Source organism: Lissotriton helveticus, chromosome 9 (genome assembly GCF_964261635.1).
Source record: "Lissotriton helveticus chromosome 9, aLisHel1.1, whole genome shotgun sequence".
Classification (NCBI taxonomy): Eukaryota; Metazoa; Chordata; class Amphibia; order Caudata; family Salamandridae; genus Lissotriton; species Lissotriton helveticus.
Window position 1 is genome coordinate 425,231,697 of NC_136070.1, and position 6,000 is coordinate 425,237,696.

Sequence of the window (6,000 nt, forward strand, 5' to 3'; positions counted from 1 at the left end):
TGTATTTCTTTCTCCATGAGTCGACAATAACATACCAGTGTTTTACACCTAAGAAACTGAATGATTCTCCTCGAGCATGTGAGGTGCTTGCATCTTCCAAGCTAAATGTTAGCACTACAGAAAAAAACCTAAGTAAATAAAAATAATGTTCCTAATCCTAAGGGATTCTTTGCCTACCCCCTAATCCTGCACAGAGTCAGAACAATGATACCAGCTGTAAGAGTGGCCTGTTTCCAACCTCGTCTGCCCCAGGCTGAACCAGAACACGAAGAGCCTTTATTTATTCTTCACACATGGTCAGTCAGCATCACAAACCGGTCGAACGACCCACATGGCCCACAGTCTCGATCACTCTGCACAATATTAGGTGTTAAAGTGCAGGACTGGGCCAGTCCCAGGAGAGGGGAACCTGCTAGGGCCTGACATACCTCACAGAAACAGGACCTGGCGATTCAACCGGTCTATCGTGTCTGGCCCCGACTGGGTCTGGCCGTGCTCCCAACCTCAGCCGCAGTATCATGTCTCTGTCTCAGCCCCATCCCCGCTCGTCTCATTCTTTGGAGGCGTATAGAATGCCACCCCTAGCCAATTGTCAGACTTCTCACTCTTTATCCTATGCAAGCCTCTCAGTTGCTGGGCAATGGGCACCTGTAACACTAGAGGAAATATGTGAGAAATCTGGTAGAGCCCTCTAGTCTCACCCAACCTGACATTTTCTGAAAACTGTAACACAGACTACTCGGAATATAAACTTCCACACAACCGATCTGTGATGGAAACGTTTGGAAAGTAATACCCTGGGACTATCAAAATGCGATGCAGTGCCATCCTAATGGCAGATCTTGTCACATCTAAATGCCAATTCACAATAAATTATTCAGACACCATCTAGTAAGCACCTTCCAACTTCACACTTAATTTGGTTTTACAGCCAACATTTTGTCTCTGCTGAAGCTTCATATCTGTCATTTCTTCACATCCTCCATTGTACATACAAAGATAGTGTACACACAACTGTCAACACCCGTATTTGGAAGGTGTCACCTGCTTTTTACTTCTATTTAGCCGCCAGACAAAAAAAATGCCCTAACAGACTTTAAGAGTAACTTGCTTTTCAAACTTTAAAAACGCGGCTCTTCCCCATTGACCCATATGTGCCAACTTTCTTCAACACCTGACTTTACCCGCATTTTTTAGACAAAAGGTTGACCGGTATGCACGCATGCAATTGATGGCACTACATTTTTACTCCCCAGTCTTGCCTTTAAAAAGACACTTCGCCTAATATTCAGGGGCTGGAGTTAGAATACCAAACTAGTCTGCGTTTGAAAATGTGGGAGCATTTCTAGACCTACACTCCAATGTTCAGACGGGGAACAGAATACAGCTGCTTCCGGAAGGCACAGACAAACGGGTTCTTCAGAGGTTCGGAGGTTGGAAGACCCCCCCCCCTGCAGCAACAGATGTGCAGTACCCCCAAAAACAAACGCCCTCCTAGAGGCAGACATGATAGTTCTGATAGCATCTCACTCAGCACCCCTCATCCCTTCCCTCAGTGTCAGCAAACTGTTTCAGATCTGCTGGCACTAGTGCCCCCAAGGTATACCCAGACACTGCTCAAAACCATACAGTGTCCTACTGTAAATCAGACCCTCACACTGCACTAACTTTGAATAAGCATGCGCTTCATAAGCGCTAAAGACTACCACTGAATGTGCGTACTGCGCCACACACTAAGGGGCATATTTATCATGATATCACGCAGCACAGCAAGTCACCTTGCTGCGCTGCATGATGGGGTACTTAACATTGTATGGCGCATTCCTGCCTTTTCCCAGCACAGGCGCACAATATGCTGCCTAGCGCCAACTCAGGTGCAACAGTACCTGTGTTGTTAGCGGGATTGTTTTTGTGCGGGGAAGGAGCACCTTCCTGAACAAAAACAATCCCCTAAGGCATTTTCCTCTCCCTATGCGTGCTGCAGATTGCATCACACATAGAAAGCGGAAAAAAACAAGGAGAAATAAACACATTTCTCCTCGTTGCGCCTCATGGGGACGCATAGCAGTTTAGGCGCATTCCCATGTCTACCACTTATGGTAAATCTGAGAGTACGTCAAATTCCATAGGTTTTGCGAGGGAAAACCCATGCACCACCCATGGAACGCCTCCCTGGGGCAGAGTATCGTAATGCAGCTATTTGCTCTATGGTGCATTACTTTGGATTTATCAAGTCACTAGGGCACGCAAGTTGGCCTTGCGTGGCTTGTTAAATCGCATTTCAAGGGTTGAGTCGCTTTTGCACTCCATTTCGTGGTGCAAACGGGATGCAACCCTTGATATCATGGCCCTAAGCTAACACAGAATGTGCAGACTGTGAACAGAGGCACACAATATATAGGAGCCACGCCTCACACTCAATGTCTTGACCTCATACGAGCCACGCACTAACTTAATACAGAATACACAATGAATAAGCAGACTACATAAGAGCCACACCTACCTACCACTGAATGCGCAGACTGTGAATAAACACAGCCTACGTAAGAGCCACCCTCTAACTTCAATAAAGACACAGTATCTAAGCACACTGACCTTACAATACATAAGAACATGCAGGAGCAGAGCACCTCACCGAAACAGCACTAAAGACACAGACAATATGCTACTTCCAAATAAACCGACAATATAAATCATGTTCTACTTTGTGCAATAGGTGAAATTTACATGCCATCTAGGCCAACTTCAAAGGCCTTGCAGAAGATGTGGAAATCTATGCATAGTCGTTTTCTGGCTACGATTTACTGAGATTTCTGACTTCACAAAGATCCCCTCATATGTTCCAGGAATTGTATGCAAGTCGCATAAGTCCATGTGTACTGCTAATTATCTAAACATGCCCTTGTCAATTGTCAATGAGGCAGAAGTGTACATTTACAGATTTTTTGCTTTACTTTTTTTGTGCACCAGTAAAATAAAAATCCAGTTGGAGAAACCTCTTCCTTTAAACCCCCATGAAAGATGAGAGTGTTCCCTTTCATTTCCTACCATTGAGGAACCCATTCACGCCTTTTACGCAAGTAGTCTAATATTTGTTTCCAGGGTGGCCATCATCACCTTTAAACCCTCCTTTCCTGCCCCACGAGTAAATTCAGAACTACAATCTAGCCTACTGATCAATTATCCACAGTACAACTTGTATTTGCAGGCGGAAATATATTTGCAGGTGGAACTATCTACAGATCCCGACTCAGTAAAAAATATTCTGTGAATTCAGACTCCTAATTCATTTCTATTTCAAATCAAAATTCAACCACAATGTGCAAAATAAGATTACAAATGAAGCCTAAAGTGTTGACGCATGACCCACAGAATAAAGATGTGAGCTTCTGTATTTGACAATCTCAACTCCTTTGACTGCCTTCAAGGAAACAACATAAGAAATCATAACTTTTTCGCTTTTCCCATTTAACAAAGTTGTTTAGTCCATTAAAAAACTCATGAGTGTATTTGTGACTTGCAGTAAACGGATTCGTGTGTTTCATCTGGGTGCTCATGCTTGACAAACTGTACGCCTCTATTAAAGAATGACTAAGTGTTGGAGACTTTTATGATTAGAAATATATAAATTTAAGGTTTTTATAGGATACATGATTTTAACTGTACAAGAATTTGAGATCAAAGCTACTGTATTTGGTTTTATAGCGTTTTTTAACCATTGTCGTGATATCTGTGACTTTTTATAATAAAAGCATATATTCTAGGAATATAACAAACAATTGTTGTATGTGCGACTTTTTGAGATCTACCACATGGGCTGTTAACTTTTAAAAACTTTTTTGCTGTGTACTTTGAGATTGAGTATTTAACCTAAGGATCGTATATTTTTCCACCAAGGGATAATCGTTTCTACACTGCCAAGGGGTAATGCAGGAAAAGCCTGCCATGCTATCACTTTTAAAGGGCTCCTTTAATACAACGGAGATCTCTAGCTGCCTGGCCCATGAGTCTGTGTGAGTTTTACCTTGACTTTTGCTACCATCAATTCAGTGTTTATAAGGGAAGACCACAACTGCAAGTACCACATGACAGAGAAAAAAAACTGTGTAACACTCACTGACTTATCCGTGAAGCTAAAATAATTGTCTTTCCGAGAGGTATTCCGAACGCAGAGTTGTGCTATTTGGAAGAAAACATTTACCATTGCCATTTAATCAACGTTATTCCATGGGACCAGGTATGTATGATGAACATCAAAGAGGGGACAGTGGGAATCGGCGAAGGACAGTGTGGGAGAAAGAGGAAAACTGGGAGAAAGAAGTGAAAGATGATGTAGTAGCGGGACTTATGAGTGTGTGGCTGACAGACATGTATTAGTGCATCACTTTTTTAATCTTAGACCTTTTGAGCACTATGAATTATAGTAACGCACTTCCTGAAGTGTTTTTGTACATTATACCTTAGGTCCCTCTGGGGAGCAATCCTTAATGTGTACAATACACGAAATATAGAGTAAAGGGGAGATAGTTAAAGAGAGGAAAAGAGGGTGGTGGAAATGAGAGTGCTTGGAGAACATTGCCAGGTGTATAAAGATTGACCCGAAGAGAGAGAGAGTGAGAGAGAAATAGAGACAGAAGAGAAGGGGAGAGTGGAAAAGAAACATGGAGGAAGAGAACGGTACGAACGAAAGGTGACAGTGAAATAGAGTGAATGAAAGGAACGGGGATCTATACATATTTGTATAATGTACTGGAGCGGGGAAAGGGAATAGCAGGTGCGGGCGCCTCTATAAGAATCTGAAATGATTCAATTCAATTTGTTTTTATTTGTTTGATTAATTAAAATCTGAAATGGACCTCGCCATCTTCGACCAGCCCAGCCAGTCACGCATACGTGCCGAAGAAACCCTCACTAAAGAAGGGCGGCACCAGTCAACATCATGGAATTTCCCCGTGTACGCAGAGGCGCACCAGTCACACACAATGAAATACCTCGTGTACAAGCATGTAGCTCCAGTTAGACACATGCTGCTGTGGACTGACCTTGCTCCTGGTTATGCTTCTTGTCCTCCGTCGCGGGTGCCCAGAGGTGGTGTCTGCGTTCCTCTCCTCCGTCCGGGGATTCCCGGGGGTACCTCCTTTCTCCCGCCGGCAAACACTTGCTGCTCGCCCGGATCGCTTTTATTCATTCCCTGAACCCTGAAGGTCGTCAGGAGCCTGGGTAGTTGCAATTGGCTGGCGGCTGCGCCCTCGCCTGTGATTGGCCGAAGAGGGAGGCCGGCTTCCTCTATTACAGTGCGTCACACAAGGGCAAAGTTCCAAGAAAGTTGTGCTGTGTTTGGCATTCCGACAGTGACAGGAGGGAGGGGCAAGGGCCTCGAGGGGGCAACCGCCAAGAAGGGAGGCCTGCACGGGGACGACGTGTAAACAGGGAAGACAGCAGCACCTGTACCGGCCGAAAGCAATGCGGCATAATGCAGATCTGATAAGTCATAGCGCTGCTCTAAATAAGATGCTGGTTTCACGATAATACCTGGACACAATTCAAGCTAAACTAACCAGTAAGTGTCACCGAGGAAGGCCGTGAGTAGAGTCGCTTGATGTACATTTAAAATAAATAATGCTAAAATGTTACAATATGCAGTGGCGTAACGAACCTTGAGGGGGCCCCCCTGCAGGGTACGTGAAGGGGCGCCCTCGGGACTCAATCTAGAGCTCCCCAGCAGAAGTTCGGTGCTGACGGGGCCCCCTGGAGGGTGATGCCCCTCCCCCTCCCCCCGCACCGCGGGGGCTGCAGGGGTCTGTGTTACTCCCCTGACAATATGCAGAAAAGAGGATTTTGCCTCTCTGCAAGCAGGAAAAGTATTAGGCAGTGATAGAGTCAATTAATTAGAACGAAAAAATAATTAACATAATAAGCTAAATGTGCCATAAAGTGTAAAACTTAAAATTAAACTGACATGCATTAGAAATGTGGTAACTCACAGTAGGCATTCATTGT

At 44.5% G+C, this 6,000-nt stretch overlaps 1 protein-coding gene across 1 annotated transcript in view; it reads right to left on the bottom strand.

The window, feature by feature from the left end:
• The window catches only part of ANKRD9 (ankyrin repeat domain 9), a 28,299-nt gene extending 23,106 nt beyond the window's left edge, over window positions 1–5,193 (bottom strand). The window contains exon 1 of the mRNA XM_078660216.1: window positions 5,043–5,193. The gene's annotated coding sequence lies outside the window, so the exon portion shown is untranslated. The remainder of the gene's footprint in view (window positions 1–5,042) is intronic.
• Window positions 5,194–6,000: the final 807 nt, after the last annotated feature.